Below are 16844 nucleotides of genomic sequence, written 5' to 3'. Positions count from 1 at the left end.
TGTAGGGCAGCGCGGCGGGAGCTGAGAGCCGAATCAATGCACCAGAGGGCTTGTACTTGGTTGGGTTTTATTCCCCTTGCTCCATAACTCACTGTCTTGCCCTCCGCCTTTCCACCCCTGCCCCCTTAACATGGGAGCAGTGATATGCAAAAGTGCGTTTCTTTCAAGAATACTTTAAGGGCCTTATCCCTTTGGGTTTCCATACGTTCCACTCAACGTTAGAAATGTTATGATTGGAGAAATGGGGGTGGATTGTTATCTGTGCAATTAACTTTGTGCTACGTGAGTTGCAGGCAGGCTTTGGGGCGTTATGCCGACAGTGCGTGGATGGTCGGTGTGAGCCTCCGCAGCAATCAGCGGAAACTCACTGGTTTAATATTGATGTCTTTTTCTTTAAGGCAAAAGAAGGGAGTTCCCTTCTCTCTTGCTTATTAGTGGATTTCTTTTTGTTGAAATCTTTAGGATTTACAGGATAATCTCCTTCCAGAACTTTCATTCTGCAGTGTGTTGTTTTCTTTCCATGTATGCAATTACACGTATGTTTATATATTCATTTTTCCCATATACTTTTAGACGGTGCACAATATAAATCAGAATGAGCCTCTTATAAAGCTGTGTCATGTTTGCCAATGTGAATTGTCTTTTTGTTCTTTCATCATTTGAGCGACATAAGTAAACCCAGGTATATGATATCTGTGATATCTTGTGGCTGTTTTAATGCAATATGTAAGCATTTCTTGTGACAAAATAGGCAACAGCATCTCGGATTTTTAATTTGCTTTAGCGTAAAAATAGTGTTTCATCTTGAGTCTGACGACTTCATTTAATGTAAAGAATTATTTTCCTTTTTGTTAAATTAAGTTTTTATCAGAAGTTACGAGCAGTGCCTCTAATTCTCAGTAATCTGGCAGCTTTGTAATGAAGTAACTTGGATGTACACTTTGTAGTGCCATTGAGTTAGTGACAGTGCTCTGTCTTCATTTGTTCTCTGCCTTTCTTTCTTTCTTTTTTTTTTTTTTTTTTACCCTGTCCCTTTGGGTGTAGGCATGTTATAAATGTGGCTAAACAGAACTGTCTGCATCTGCAAAGACAGAAACATGCTGCCTGCTTGTACGGACTGCAAAATTCTAATAGCCCTGTGCTATCTGTTAAATTCAGTGTGCTTTTTGCATTGTGGCACGAAACATTTGTGCTGCAAGGGAAACTGGCTGCCTGCCAGCCATCGACTATGAAATCCCGGGTACCTGAGAGCTTATCAGTTCTTTTGCTTTGTAAAAGAAAAAGTGATGAAAATGTTGGTAAACTGCCATGAAGGTTTAAGGCTGCCGGAATAAGAAGCCGTGTAATCAGATTGGAAAATGGAGCTTGAGATTCTCTGCATGGGAAGCAGTCGCCTGTGGACCTACCGAGATGCTGTGCAAGTGCCCGAGCTGACCACTTTGTTAGCAAATCAGCTTGTTTGCTGCAGCAGCAGGGTGGAATAGGCTGGTCCGTGTGATGGTATGTAACGCCAGTAATATCTCTTGCTTTGCACAATGTAATCAGCTTGCAATTAGCTCACTCTACATTAACCTTCTTGGTATTTTTCCCTTTTGTAAGACTGTGCACTTTAAACAATTAACTATAGAAAGTAATCCCTCAAGCAAATCAAAGCAATCCTTTAATTTTATCACCCAGCTGAAAAAGTATCAGGTGGTCAACTGGTCTTCATCAGCTGCTGGAAATTCTCAGGCTCACTGTAGCGTGGAGAGGTTCTTTAACCCATTCACATTTAGAAAAATGTCAAGATTTTATATTTCTCACATAATATAATGCTGCATCATGGAGCTGCGATTGGAATTGTTTTAATGAAAAGCCTTGGGAGAGGCTTCTCCTGTACAGACAGCTTTTATGCCTCTGTTTGTTTAGGCATTTCCATACACTACCTCTCAGAACGCTTTGATGACACAGCCACTTGTACTGATAATTCCACCGCTTCACCTCCAGTGAACTTGATTCACCGAGGTTGGAGAGAACAAGGCTATCGTTGCTGATCTCGTGCGTTGCTTTTTAATCTGTTAAAATAAAAGCCAGATAAAGGGAAAATTTGTGTGGTAGGCAAACTTAGTTTTGGGAAAGTAAAACTTTTAGTGCCATTCATTGAGATGCTGAAGCTCCAAGTTTAACAAGGGAAAGTAAAGCTTATTCAAATTAAGAGTGAAGAATGGGATCTGCCTTGCTGCTGTTTGAATGGTTCACCCACTCCAAAGTTCCTTTGTCTGTTTAATAGTTCTGTTTTCTTACTGAAGGCTTGAATTTTCCAGTCATCCTTTAAAATGTGATTATGTACACTACAGCAATATAGTATAATGATAATCTGCTGGCATTTCATTTGTAAGTTTGTTTAAATAACTGTTTGACATGCCTTGCTGATTTATAAACAAATAATTCAAGATTTTTGCTCCCATGAATAACACTAATGAAATTAGGGACCTATCTTGGTCCTATCTTTCCAATATTATTTGGAAAAAATAATGTTGTGCCTGAGTCTTCTTAATACTGCATTCCCTGTATGAATATATATATTGTGGGTGATTTAAGGCCCTCCTGAACAAAGTGATCTGAAACTTCTGTCCAGATATTGTGTGTAAAGGACGTTGGAAATGGTCAGCAGCTGCCCTGCCACCCCACCCCACCCCCACCAACCAGAAGTCATTTCAGTCGTTTCATTGAATTCCAGTAGATCATAGCAATAAACTGAATTTATAATAATGTGATCTGCTTTCGCCAATGATATCTGTGAAAGCAGTATTGACTGGCTGTACTGAAGTCATCTTTTATCTCTCTTTGTAGAATGTGAGCATGTTTGGAAAATAAAAAGCCAGATCCTCCTAATCATGCGGTATTTATCATATTTTAATGTTGGCCTTGGCACAGTTGTAATACGTATCAAAATCCTGGAATTAATGTGCACATTTGTTTTCTGTGTGCTCCAATTAAAAAAAATATATTAAAAAAAATAAAAAAATAAAAAATAAAAAAAATAACCTGCATACATCTTATGCTGCAAAGATCTACTTTATATTCTTTTAGAGGACAAACTCCATTAGATATGCACTTACTGTACATTGGATTGTAAATCTTACAATTTAATGGTAATTCAGTGAGCAGTTATTGCTTCTGTGGCCTTTTTTCTTTCTTTTTTGTCCCATCTCACTTGTGAAATAGGGTTACCCTTTACAAGTGTCACATCCATAGATTCATCTTTTGTACTCTATAGTTGTTCCTAGTGCATCATTCTAAGTGAAAAGAAAAATAGGAAGCCAAAGCTACAGGAGGGGCATTGGGGGAGGGGGTCTGTACATAGAATACAGCATATAGCAGCAGAAAGACCAAGGCAGTTTAGCATCAATCTAACAGATTAAAATTTTGCTGTAAAGGTACATTTTCTTTAACCTCATTCTCATTCGTTTTTCCACTGTGGCTGCTGTTTGAATTCCCAGGAAGCAGAAATGGTGTCTTAATGATACGAGCCTTTTTGCCTTGCTTACACTGTTAATACTCTTATCCCTTTTCTGATATGAAATACTTTTTGTAGAAACAATATACACATTTGTAAAGAAATTATAAAAGGATTCTCCTTTTGAAGATAATGAGTTCTCTTCAGGAACTGCAGGTTACGTGGAACACAAATGAGCTCTAAGTGGAGGGATTTAAAGTCCTGCTACAGCATTTAATTTCTTGAGGAAAGGAGTTCAGTTCAAGGTTAGCCTGTTATTGTGGCACTGGCAACTACTTCTCTCATTCCTGTTCTTCTGCCAGCAGTACTGCACAAAAGGCAGTCATTTTTATTTAATACGTAGGGAGGTATTAATCACTGCAGTGTTTTCTTGCAAAAATTTGTCTTATCAAATTCATTGTTTCACCACTCATGACAATAATAGGTGTTTAATTACTCAATAAGAGCAGTTTATAGATTCCATTTTTCCTGTTTGCTGGACAAATGGTATTGATTTTGTACTTTGATGCAACATGAAACTGTATTAAACACAATTAGAATTCTGAGGCTGGCAGTGTGGATCAGTTGTGGTAACTGAGCTCCTTGCAAAAGGAGCTGCATTTTCCATGTTTTGGCTGTATATGAATTCTTAGGAGAGGCAAATATCTTTAATGAAATTCCTTTTATTAAACAAGATTGCGGTATGTTTTTCTTGTTTTATTTCAGCAGTATTTACGATTGTTATAGACTTTTATATATACAAGACAAATAGCTTATGTAATTTCTTTTTCCAGATAATAGTCCCTTTCTAGTGATAATAAGTCATGCTCGTTCCAACTTCCAAGATCATCTCATCCTACCATCATGCTGTACTTGCAAACAAGATTTCTTGTGTGAAAAATAATAATGATGTTGTACCCCAAGCGTCAGTTTGGACAGTAAAAGTTTATGAGGATAGGAAGGGCAGCAGGCTGCTTTGATTTTGTTAATTCTATTTTCTAATTATTATTATTATCTTTTTTTGTAGAGCTTTTAGATCCCTTCAAAAGGTGAATATTAAGCCACTCATGGGTTTTTCTTCTTTCTTTCTTTTTCTTTTTATCTTCAACTGATGTCTCTTGTTCTACTGTCACTCATGAAGTGTTATTGATATATCAATATCTGCATAGGGTTGAGCCCTTTCTTCAGGTAGGATTTTAGTTGATTTTCAAAAGTTGCACTGCCAAGACAATTGTCCAGGGCTTCCTTTGTGGGTCAGTACATCTTGAATTACAATTCTTTACTGCTACTGGTGCTTTCCTAAAAATTGCCAGTTGGGAGCAATTGATGTTCTATTATTTTTGTATTTATTTTTTGTTTCCAAAGACTCAGAATGAGCTGAGAGGGTGAGCATTTTCAAGGGTTTATACCTGAGTCAAGAAAGGAAGAATGATTGTTGTGCTTTCCACTGTACATACTTAAGTAACTTAATCTTGATGGTTTTTTTCTGTTTGTTTGTTTGGTTGGTTGGTTGGTTGGTTTTTTTTGCTTGTTGGCTTCAACCTTCTGAGTTAAATAAATTAGATAAAATCTCGTATCTTTTTTTTATTAGGTATATTTATATGTTCCTCATTTAACTTTGATTATTTCTTGAAAATGCGGTGAGAATTCACAAGAACTACACCTTGATTGATTAATATTTTTTAAGATAACGCAACACAGATAGGGATATCTGCATTATTTTTTCTTGCATGTAAATACTTTCAAAGTATCATTGACATCGATAGTACTTGTAGTATCCTTTGAATTGCATGCATGGATGTGGCATGTGCTTGGTAGGGAGCATGCTCAGTGTCAAGAAACACCCATCAGTCACGTGCTTTAATGACAGCTGTATTTTTGCTCACTCCTTTGGGAACTTTTGGAATAATGCATTATTTCACATTGTATGTATTAACATACTTACATTCATATTTTAGTCGTACTTTCAGTTCTTCTACAGAGCAATTCACAAACTCTGAAAAGCTCCGATTCCTTATCTAAGCCTACTTCAGGAGCTTCAGTGGGAATACTCATGCTTAAACTCAAGGACATGCTTAAGTGACACGCTGGGTCAAACTTTATCCTGGGTGGACCTTCTTGTTTCTCTTCCAGGCATGATTTATAGCCCATGTGATCTGAGTAACTTGGGAACTAATGGCTTGTTCCATCTTTTTGTTAAAGGTGGTGGGCTAGGTGTTCTTTCCTTCATGAAAATCAGTACAGATTTCAATTACCCAAACTGTGGGTAAGATATTAACATTAAGTGGATGTAGGTTGTACTTTCTAATCTGTGGTGGTGCCTCAGCTATCCAGATGTTATGGGAAAATTGAATAAATGTAAGTTGGATTCTGAATAATTGAATATATTGTTCATATTTATTTGGATTACTGTAACACTTAGAGGTCTCAACCAAGATGGTGACCTTGTTGTGCTGGTATTGTAAAAACATGTACTGAGAGACTGTTCTGCGTCAGAGGGGTTACATTCTAAATAGCTGAGACGGACAAAGGTTAATAGGGACACAAAGAGGCGCTGAAATGTGAAGAGACTTGCCCAAGGTCACCTAGCAGGTCAGTAGCAGAGATGCGAGTTAAGCCTACATCTCCACACCCCTGTTCCAGCGTCCTGTGCACCAGATTGCCTCCCCAGTGATTAAACTATCTGCCTTTAATAGCTATTGAGGGAAGTAATTGTCTCTGATTTAGTGGGGAATTTTGGATAGTGACATTTGAGTGTGTTGCTACTTGGTTCTTGCACTTGGGTGAAAATACAGATAGGTAATTTTATACTATAAGAAAGAACATTTAAGCACGACTCTTATTTTGCCCCGCTTATTGGAAATTTAATAAATGCATCTCTGAGGTGGTTGCTGTCTTACAGAAACGTTCTTGATCAGTTTTACCCAGGTGTCTTTGCTCTTCAGGTGTAGCATACAAAAAAGCAGAGGTAGGGCCAACCACCTGGATTGGCTATTAGGGAATAATGTTTTAATTACGCCAGACAAAGCATCCTGAGGCCCGTATCCTCCTTATGACAGTTCACTTTCAAAGCTACATTGCTTCATTTCAGTAACTTTATTACCATTTGGCTCAGAGATTGCTATTTCGCCTTGGCCACAGATTTCATCAGTTGCCCGGCTCACCTTTGTCCACACTATACTTGTGAAATGACCTGCTCCTTTAGTGCTTGTCAATACTAAATTGCTGCATCCTCAGCGTCCAGGCTGAGGCACAGTAAAGAACACAACTCTTTATTAAATTACTGGATTTTACACTTAATTTTTTTGGATTAAACTTGAATGTGAAAAGTCTTAATTACCATTTAATACCAAGTAATTAAAGCACTGGCCGGGGTCAACTATATAAAGCACATCGGTTTGAACTGCCACCTGATTAATAGGCTTGGTGTTATAAAAAGTTCAGCACAAAAGCATGCTCTGCCAGGGTCACTGCTTTAATAGCTGTGGAAAGTGCAGTTTTTGCTGTAATTCTGTTCTAACAATGGGATCAAAATAATAATTTGTACAGTGTTCATGGTTGGCTTCTCCAGTGTGACGTCAAGTGAATTATTTGAATTTGACGTCAGATAAATTGGTTTTGTGGCATATATTGATGAAAAAGATAGGTTTGAAATTTCATTTGCATTCTCCAGAGTGAACCATGAGTATATTTCTTCCAGCCTTCTGGAAGGGATGAGACAAAAAGTTTAGAAAAGAACTGAAGGTGTGTTGTGCAAGAGTCACGTGTCTGCATTTGTATCTGTTTGCACACACAGTCATCTGTGAGATATTTATTGTAGCTTAAGTGCTGTATGCACGTAGATGTGTGTATTTGAGAGTGTGTGCACATTGTTATATCAAACAGCTGCCTTAATAGCTATGTTTTTATATTCCTATAATATATATCTCCACATTGTATTCTGTTACGAATGCTTGTCCTATGCCAGAGGCTCTGTTCTGTGGGATCATTTGAAAGTTGTGCTGTGTTCACATTTAATATAGTGGCATTTTGTTTTGTTTTTTTAAACACTTAACAGTTTATTGATAGGGCCTGGGCAAACTGCTGCACCTTCGGAGGAGTCAATTAGCTTCCACCGGGCTCGATGCATGTGCAGCAGGCAGCCTGTGCATTAGCAGTTGCAGGATGGGAGCCTGTATAATGATTTTTGCCTACCTACGGCTCTGCAAGCATTAATCTTGACAACACCCCACAAAGTAGGTAAGTGTGGTTATCCCACTTTATTGCTGAGGCCTCAAGAGGAAGGATTAAAGCACCAGTATGTCATCAGCTCCAAACGCATAGACAGACCTGTGTATTGGAATGGGAGAACCTTTTTCAGCAAAGTTCAGGACATGTTTTGAACAAGATTTCTAAGTGAACAGAATATCTCTGTCAGATCTAGGTTTCAGTTCTGAAATACTTGCCTCAGGAGGTTTGGAACTAGATGGACCCCTGAAACAGGCCAGTATGAATCTCTCACAAAAATGAATTGTTTCTCAAGTATTAAAAAAACGAGTTAATTGAAAATAAGAAGTTGAAGTGGTATTGTGCCCAGGTATGTCTCTTTCAGGACCTAGGAGCAGCAATGTGCTTGTCCTCAGCCCCAAACATCCTTTTGGACTCTGTCCATAGGCTTGAGGTTTTGGGGAGCTGCAGTTGGTTTCACCTGCTCTTCTTCCAGCCTGAGCGGCAGGCGCTGTGTGGCTCTGGCCCTACAGCAGGAGGGCATCATTGCAAATGGTGCTGCCCAGGTTTGGCACAGATGCTGATGAGTTCCCTTCCTTCCTCTTCAAATGCTTGTAAAGCCCGCTACTGAAGTGACAGTTGTGGCCTTCATGTTTTAAAGAGTTCATGAGAAATGCAACTTCCACTGTTTCTCGGCATTTCCTTGTGGTCTGTTCCTGCTAAGGTTATTTCCCACTGCATGGGAATGAGCATGCTGATATACATTCTCAGGCTCTCAGATAGTGTTCAAGGCAGTTACAGGTTGTTTTATTAAGCACGTGCCTTTCAGTTTTAAAGTAGCAACAGTGTGGCAAAAAATTGAAATTTCAATTTTTAGAGAGTTTTATATCCTGATAAATAGACACAATAGGCCTCACTATTTTTTAATATTCCTACTATGGTGAAATAAGTTTAGCTGAGTGACTCCTGAAAGATGGATGATTCTGGCATATTGAGAAAGGAAAAGGGATCCTTGCGATGTTTTCAGTGATTTGCTGATTATATTGCAGAAATTACACCTAAGGCTGTGCTGTGATTGGAACTCTCTGTTAGTCATTTAATGAAAAGAACATGGCTTTGTAGAGATGGGCAATATCAAAATGCCAGTCACTCAAATGTAGGCATTCATAAACACATTTGCAGAAGTGTTATCCTGTTTTTCAGGTGGCAAAACAGAGGCTGAAAAGCATCGCCTAGGGAGCAGACATTGACTTCTGTGGTAGGCAGGTGGGAGTACTGAAGCTCCACAGCTCTTCTGTAAAAGGGGTAAATTTTAAAAATGATAGTGAAGCTGAAAGGACTTATCAATGTATCTGAAATTGTTTTCATTTCTGTCAGTAGCAGACTGATGACAGTATTACCAGCTCTCTTTGTTACTCTGAATCTGGGCTTCCTGAGCATGTTAATCTCCTTTGTAGATGCAGTTTGAAATCCAAGGAACTTTGGGCCATCACAGCTGAAAAACCTGTACTGGTAAAATCAGTGTGATGATAAAAAGAACTCATTGCTTTCCATATCCTGTCTTCCGAGACTAGTTTGACAAGTCCCAAGCAGCCGTCTGCACATATACAGTGAAACTGTTAAAAAAAATTAGAGATTATGTTGCCTGGCTAAAATAAACCAGTTCTTTATTTGTGGAGGTTTAAAAATCTAGCCACTAGCTTTAAAAATGCTCAACAATTCAACAGTTTTGGTAGGAGCATATGAATGATAAAAGGGCCTCCTCCCCTCCATACAAGCAGATCTAAATAAACAGCATGGTGATTGTTTAATATCTATTTTTTAACATTCTGGAAAACTCTCCAATGGATAGGTCAACTATATGACAATTTAGCCAGTTCTGAAAAGGCAAAGGTTAGTAACTGGAAGAGAAAAAGGGAATATAGATAAAGGTTGGTACCTAAGCTAAATAAATGTTTGAATCCTCTTTAACAATTACAGCCGGCTGAGTTTTTATATACAAAACTTTTCCTTATAAAGGAAGGTGTTGTGTGCAAACGTATTCCAGCTTACCAAAAAGTCCCAATGAGTCCATCTCAATTCCAGTGTTTACTTGACACAATAAGGGGGAGGAAAAAGCAAGGGGGAGAAAAAAGGAAAGAGTTTGATAAACAAAACATAGAATTGTTTGGTTCTATTAAGAAACGTCACCAATTATCTAAGAAAAACTATTAAGCCATAACCTGTGCCTTTTCTTTCACCCTGGTGTATGTCTAGGGTAAAGGTTCAAACCAATTCTTTTCATGTTCCTAATCACGGGCTGCAATTAATCACAATGTAGTTCTTTAAAAGAGTCCATTAAGAAATCATACTGGATGAACAGCCACTAACATAGAAAATCTGATGTGTTAAGAGTTATGAGCTTGCCATGTAAAGTTTGTGTAGCATTTAACAACACTCAGAAGAACATTAACAGTGACTTACATGTTGTGACAGTACTCTCACAACTCAATAATTAGAGGGAAAAAAGATAACATACAGTTAAAACAAAGGTGTGTCCCTGTCAATAGGAGAGAACACTGAATGTCGCTATGCAGCAAGGAAGCCTTTGCATGATATTAGGACAAAAGGGAGGAAGTTCAAGTAATGATTTGATAACTAGGGAATGACCATGGGGTACTGCAGTTTGGTTGTTTCTGTAGAAAAATAGTCTTCCAATAGAAGAATACAAGAATAAAAAGAAGTTATTTGCCATACTAGAGGGTGATAAATTGAAACCAAGTTAGCTGAGGTCACAGCTGCCACAAGCTCTGCACCTCCCTGAGTATGCTACTCAGTAATGTATTAGGCAGTGGAGGCACATCAAGTGTTTTGTTACCTAAATCTGAGTGCAGCCTGGATGTCTGGAGAACCTCAGTGAAGTAGGCACCCCATGTCTGAATTAGAGGAGATGCATTTGTAAGCGTGATCATAACCAGAACTGTGTGAACCTAGACTGAAAGTCTGTCCAGCTCTGTCTCTTGGCAGAGATCAGTAGTGGATGGCAAAGAGAACTATGAGAAGCCCAAGTGTTGAGCAACACAGGATCTGGAGGTGTTGTTGCAGGATCAGGGTGCTCCTGTCTTTCTGTGGGATGGGGACATGGTGGTGCTGAACAGGGTGCTGAGTTTTCAAGGGAGTGTAACAGTGCACACACTGTAAAGCTGTTGAATGAGAAATGAGAAAGTTTTACCAAATTGCGGTAATGTCCATTTATTGAAGCAGATTTAGGGAGGGCCTTTTTCCTGCAGTGGGAGATTGCTAGTTATTAGCTGGAAATATGTTAATAAATCTGATAGGAATAAAGTAAGAAAAGGTTCTATAGAAATTGCTCAAAGTATTGCATTTAATAAGCAAGATAATCCTTCTGTAGTTTTTTTAATCACTCTATCAACTTCTAGAGACATAATACTTTTTTCCCTGTCAAATTTCATAGATTGGAAATGTCTGAAAATTGTCATTTCCAGTAAATTTGTATAGAGTTTTTTGTGGGGATAAATGTGCAGGATGTGAATTAGAAAGTTTCTGAAGGGAAATAATTATAAAAGTGGAACTTACCGAGACATGATCTTCAGGGAATTGCTTAGTGGGGAGAGTCTTATATGTCGTACAAGTTTTGCAATGGTGGCACTTGGCCTGAAAAGCCCTATAGGCTACTCATTGGGCATGTGGCAGTAAGCCAGGCCTTGGGCTGTGCCTTGTGAGCAGGGAGCACCAGTGGAATGTTGTGATTGTCTGCACCTTCCAGAGATCTTTCTTTGTGTCATCACTGCAATATCCTTGGGTTCCTCTGCACCTTTGTGGTGAAGCTGGTGTTTGTAGTTGACTTGAGGAAGAGGGGGTGAAGCTTTATAAAGTTTGTAAGACTCTACTAAGTCAGGAGTAACTAGAGAGAGAACTAGAAAATCAAAAAGAATTTGCTCTATCAAACAGTGTTGTTGTGCTTTTTGTATCTGTTGTAGCTTCCTTGGAAACAAACAGGAGGAAATTCTTTTGGAGTGACCTACCTATTTCTAGTTAAACTGTAATTATTTAATCTTGAGAATTGACTCCAAATGTACTAAAATTAATAACCCCTTTACACAATCTTTGTGTTTAAATCTTCTTGCAAGTTCATAATTAGAGTATTTAAACTTATTCTCCATTTGTTAGAAAATGTTATTTTCTTAGCAAATACTAAAATACTAAAGTAGATCAAGCAGTTATTTTGAAAAACAGCTTGAGACATTCTTGCCTAAATTCCACAAATAAAAAACTCAACTAAATAATCACTCTGAGCAGATTTTCACAGGGACCTCAGCCAACCTTTTTATAAAGGGTAATTGCATTACTTTTTTAATGTGGGCCAAAGGAAATCATAAAATCAAGACATTAGAGACGCTGTTCCTATTTTGAGAAGGGAGCAGAGTAATTAGTAAGGTATTTTTATTGTCATTTTATTATATAGAGTTTTTTTTTTCTTTGTTTTCATTTTTTACATTCACACACACATATATATGTATAATATAATTTGTTTTATATATATATTATATATATATATATATGTATATGTGTGTGTGTGTGTGTATATATATATATATATATATATATATATATATATATATATAATATGTTTCTTTTTCAGGCATTAAATCTTGTATTTAGTGACATGAATCTGAGCATTTGAGCAGAGTAAGAAAAACATTCATTCAGGTTTCCAGGTGTATTAAAAGTACATTTTTGAGGTTGTAGATGTTTGTGTGTGTCTCAGCTCTTCGGTGTCTGTCACCTCCTCCCTCACTAACCCTCTGTCCCTGTGCCTTGTGTCTGTCAAATGAAGAGCAGCCATTTAAATGCTGCCAGCATATTAGTTATGGTGAGAGCGGGGAGTTGTTTCCTGGGGTAGGCCTTGTGGATAGCTGTTTCCATGTGGGGCTTTGGAGTGAAATGCTGGGTTACAGAGCTGTTCTGTTGTGGCCAGGATGAGAATCAGCCCATCCATCCATCTCTTGGGTAAGCTGTCCGCTTGACGTATGTTGTATCATCAGTGTAAGTGTTGTATGGTGGGGGTAAAAAAATGCTTGGTGTTCTAGCCTTTCTGCTTTTTCTATAGGTCTGTAAATACAGAGCAAAACCAAATTTTTCAGTGTTGTACTACTGTGAATTGAATGTTTCCATTGAGTAAAATTCCAGCATTAAAACTGCAGCTCTGCAAATGTCTTAGACCTTCTTTCCCCTGTTGCTGCAGTGCTTGTGTTCTATACTGCACCATCATGTTGTGAGAGCTAGAGACCAGGTTGTGACATCAAAGGCAAGGTTCACCATATTTAGCACAGATCTGACAATATATTAAAAGTCAACAACTCAGTGTTTGTTACTTTTTTGTTCGTTTGTTTTGAAATGAAAGATTTTTTAAAATAATTGGATTGCTTTCAGTGGGTTTTATTGTCTTGGCTTTCTGCTACCTTTTGGAAAGAAAGATGGAGAAGAGACTGAACCCTTCTAGACTCAACAGCAGTACTGGTAGCCATGTACATTTGTGTGGCTGTTTGGCTGTTAGGAAATAACTGTGAACAACAAGTGAGCGAGGAAGGGAGCAACTCTGTGAGACATTTAGCCAACCCATTATCTTCTCTTATTTGAAACACTAATGTAAAACTGCAATTAATTTTGCTTGCATTTTTCCAGGCCTACTGTGATTAATTTAGAATGCTTAGAAATTATTTTGAAAGGAGTAATTCCGTGCAAAATGCAAGCATGAATTCATAGTCTCGTTTTGTTTTCTTTCAGGGTTTGTTTCACAGAATTTCACCTAACGCACAATCCAAACCAGCAAGCTTCACTTAGTTTCAGCCCCAAATTACATCATTCGACCCCAGTAGAAGTTTCCTCCGTTTCAACAAATCGAGCCCAAGTTTGTGTGACAGTGGATAGATGAGGTGAGCTGATGAGGGTCTGGGAGGCATTGCAATCAGAATGGCAGGTGAGGCAGCTCACAGTGAATGGATTTGAAGGACTAAATGTGAGGGTTTAGAAACGGAGGAATTGCCATAGTGGATTACAGCCAAAGTCCATCATGAAAATATCTCAAGTTTGTCAGAAGCTATCAGAAAACATGTTAGAGAAAGGTGTGTGAAATTTGTAGCAACAACCAAAAACGAGCGGAGTGAGAAGAATTGTGTCAATTAAGTCTAGATCTATTTTACAAAATCTGTGTTTCCTAAAGTTTTCTTTTGCTAATTTAAACCCAATGCAGTTTGTCTTGAGTTGTGCACACATCATCAGTCTGTCATGAATTTCTGTTTCCTTTTCTCAATATGGATGGCCTAACAATGACCAGAAAGCTGCAGAGGACTCATTTAAATGTTACAATTAGATATGGTTTATTTCAATTGGTCTTTTCGCTTTTTAAAATTGTATTTGTCTTCTTGCTGCACTGTTTTTGCCGCTGTAAAGATCATAGGCTTTATTTGATTTCATTTTGGTAATCAGTTAAATGAGAGTGAGTCACCTTGCACCATGCAACATTTCACTTCCATGCTAAAAATTAATGCCATCTTTTTATCTTTCACTGCATGGATGTCTAATATTTCATGAATGGCATTTTAGAAAAACTCAAAAAACAAAACAAAACAAAAAAACACCCTAACATAGGAATTAAAAGTTGACACTAAACTAGTGAATTCCATCACCTTTCTCACATGTTGAATGATTTCCCTTTTGTGGATCTTGTTTACTACAAGACTTATTCTTTGTCAGGCATAGTTATTCAAAAGCACATGTGGCTTCCTCAGATTGATTGTACTGTTTCTCTCTTAGGGATGGGTGAGGGCATAGATAGAGAGATCTCTATGAAAAAGTGGTCAAGAAATGAAGATGATACCTAAAATCCGGTTGGTAGCTTTCAGTGGGTTACATTTCACAACAGAAACCTGGGAGGCCTAAGATTTTGTGCTTCTCTGTGTTTTTGTATGTTTGTTTACCTTGCTTTAAAAATGAGTCTTTGATTTCCAGCTAGGTTAAATCAAAAACCTACTAAGTACTCTAAAAAAGAGCATACTTTTAGGAAATTATGAGGTATTTGACTGCATTTTTATGTATTGCTTTATCAAATATACTGTACCAAAATCATGTGGTGATGATGGTGGATATGCAGATGTGGATAGCTTTGTTTTCCCTTTTTTTTGTTTACATTACAAATTAATTTAGAGGTACCAGAATGTTGCATTAAATACCACTTTCTGTGGCATGTACCTGCATGTTAATTTTTGTATGTGGTAGAAGATATGAAATGCTTTTTTTCAAAAAGACATACGAGGATGTATTCTCTAATACTTTAGGCTAGGAGAACTCCTTTTAAGTTAAGTTAAGCTTTTGAATCAGATCCACATCGAGTCCTTCACTGGACTAACTGTACCTTTAAATGAACGCATTGGTGGGAGAGGGATGGCTATGGTAATGTGCAGGACTTATTCACGAGCTGAAATAATCATGAAATAGTCTGTAAATTGAGGCTAATTATTTAGTAATCATGAATACATAGTATGCATTCATGTTTCAACTCTGAACGTTCATGTCCAAAACTGGTTTAAGCTAGTAATAAAGCCAAGTGTCTAGTGTAAATGTAATAGATTTGGAAAACAAGAATGGAAGGATCCTCAAATTATCATCAGGTGCAGTTATCTGCTATTGTAGATGTCATGTAATCTCTTTCCTGTGTTTGTTGAATTTCATTGAATTTCATAAATTTATGGAGTTCCACGCTTAGTGTTGTCTGTGTCCAGAAAATTGATATTTTATTTAGCAGAATTCAGTGTTAAAGTTCATCTAGAATGTTCATGAAGTTCATCTAGCACAGTAGAATTTCAGAAATCGTTCACTAGCCAGATAAACATCTGGCAGAATTAATTTCATTGGTAGTTTGTAGAATCATTTGCACAAGACTGTCATCAGTCTCGTCTCTCATTGCAGTGTAGAGCAAATTCAGATGTGCACACATTGTAAGCATCCACCCCTGTAATTAGGAATTTCTTTCTATAATGCTGGCTGAGATAGGAGGTTTTCCTTACAGATTTTGTGGACTTCTTGTGATCTTTACCAGAGCCAGATGACACTGTTAAATTCCCTCAGACCTTTAGACTCAATCACTGTGTTTTGTTTGTTTTGGTTATTAATGTGGGTTCTTCTTAATTCAGATACACAAACATAAAAATCCATCACCGTATGACAATATGTAGATTTGTGGCAGTCCCAAGAGGACCTTGGGTCCATAAACCAGTGGCTTTGTAATCTAATGCTGTATAAATGCTGTATTTTCATCTGTGACAGATATAATCTTGAACCTGTATTTTTCATGTTACTTAACTGTTTCAGAACATCATGTGTGAGAGAACGCATCAAAATGGAAATTGCTTCTACAGAAGCAGCAATAAATATTGGTTGGGTATATTGCATTGTTGGGCTCCATGTGTTTTAGGGTGTTCTCAATTCTCTTGCCCTAATCAACACTGTAAATACATGCTGCATTTCCTGGTCATCTATTTGTCGGATTAACAATTTGGACCTTGCAATCTCTACGATGTGTTTTGATTCTTTACTGTATATAGTCACGACTATTTAAGAGCTTCCCGTAACAAAATTACTCTGAAACCTCCTGTCTTTTCTATCTCTTCAAAGAAAGACAAACAATGCAAAATCTATGCATTATATCTGAGATTAATTAGTAATTATTTAAAGTTTGGGTAGTTAAAAAGCTGTGAAAAATCTTTACGTTCATGCAAAGGTCTGTGTTTCAGCTTTTCACTTAAATATTGGAAGGGGTAGTGTTGGGGGTTTTTTAAAGGTGCTTACCGTACAACCTTCAGCAGAGATACAAATAATTGATACTCCATTATTGAAATTCATCAATTTTTGCAGTGAAATCTGATACAAAAATAAATAAAAAGGGTAAATATTTGTGTTTGATTTGTAAATTTTGAGCAAGAGGTTTTAGACAAAGTTGTTGGTATATTCAATTGAATATGCCCTTAAAAGATTTTGCTCAAGTCATTTCTTCTTTAAAGTCATTATAAACATGTAGTTCATGTCCCATTTTTTATCTACTCTCTGCTTTATGCTGTTGAGTTAGAATAGAATCAATCACAGTTCCCCACCTTGTCTTTCA

General features: G+C 37.5%; 1 protein-coding gene across 7 annotated transcripts in view; it reads left to right on the top strand.

The window, feature by feature from the left end:
* FIGN (fidgetin, microtubule severing factor) overlaps window positions 1-16844 on the top strand; it is a 92590-nt gene that overhangs the window by 20495 nt on the left and 55251 nt on the right. For 3 of the 7 annotated variants that reach the window (XR_004307960.1, XM_015869168.2, XM_015869164.2), the window contains one exon: window positions 13472-13620. The exons of 3 other annotated variants lie outside the window; for them this stretch is intronic. The gene's annotated coding sequence lies outside the window, so the exon portion shown is untranslated. Of the gene's footprint in view, window positions 1-11282; window positions 11559-13471; window positions 13621-16844 lie in introns of those variants that run through there. One more of the 7 variants, XM_032445862.1, reaches the window with a different exon arrangement.

The sequence above is a fragment of the Coturnix japonica genome, chromosome 7, assembly GCF_001577835.2.
Source record: "Coturnix japonica isolate 7356 chromosome 7, Coturnix japonica 2.1, whole genome shotgun sequence".
Classification (NCBI taxonomy): Eukaryota; Metazoa; Chordata; class Aves; order Galliformes; family Phasianidae; genus Coturnix; species Coturnix japonica.
Note: the sequence above shows the minus strand (reverse complement) of the source record. Positions and strands in the feature narration are given on the sequence as shown.